Raw genomic sequence first — 344 nt, 5'->3', positions numbered from 1 at the left:
GAAATAAGCGCGCCTTCGCCCCGAACGCCTCGCTCCTCCGCCTGAAACTCTGACTTCGAAGGCCTCTCCATCGCGCGATGTTACGTCACTCCCGCTCGGCCAATCAGCGCGGACGCCTCATGCCCGCGGACCAATCAGCTCCCACGCCCCACCTCGCGTTAGCCAATCGCGGGTCTCGCTGGCCATCGCGCGATGTGATGTCATCGCCGTGACGTCACCACCAAAACACAGGAGGAACCGGAGCAGAAGGAAGCGTACGATAACTTCCGCTGGCGTGTTGAATTTACCTTATTTCGAAGCGAATGCGATCCCAGGGAAGCCTCCACTGTCTTTCATTTCGAAAG

At 59.0% G+C, this 344-nt stretch overlaps 1 protein-coding gene across 2 annotated transcripts in view; it reads right to left on the bottom strand.

The window, feature by feature from the left end:
- The window catches only part of LOC125039708 (sterol regulatory element-binding protein 1-like), a 14592-nt gene extending 14518 nt beyond the window's left edge, over positions 1-74 (bottom strand). For both annotated transcript variants that reach the window (XM_047633921.1, XM_047633932.1), the window contains exon 1: positions 1-74. This exon is cut by the window's left edge and continues 118 nt beyond it. The gene's annotated coding sequence lies outside the window, so the exon portion shown is untranslated.
- Positions 75-344: the final 270 nt, after the last annotated feature.

Source organism: Penaeus chinensis, chromosome 3 (genome assembly GCF_019202785.1).
Source record: "Penaeus chinensis breed Huanghai No. 1 chromosome 3, ASM1920278v2, whole genome shotgun sequence".
Taxonomy (NCBI): domain Eukaryota; kingdom Metazoa; phylum Arthropoda; class Malacostraca; order Decapoda; family Penaeidae; genus Penaeus; species Penaeus chinensis.
Note: the sequence above shows the minus strand (reverse complement) of the source record. Positions and strands in the feature narration are given on the sequence as shown.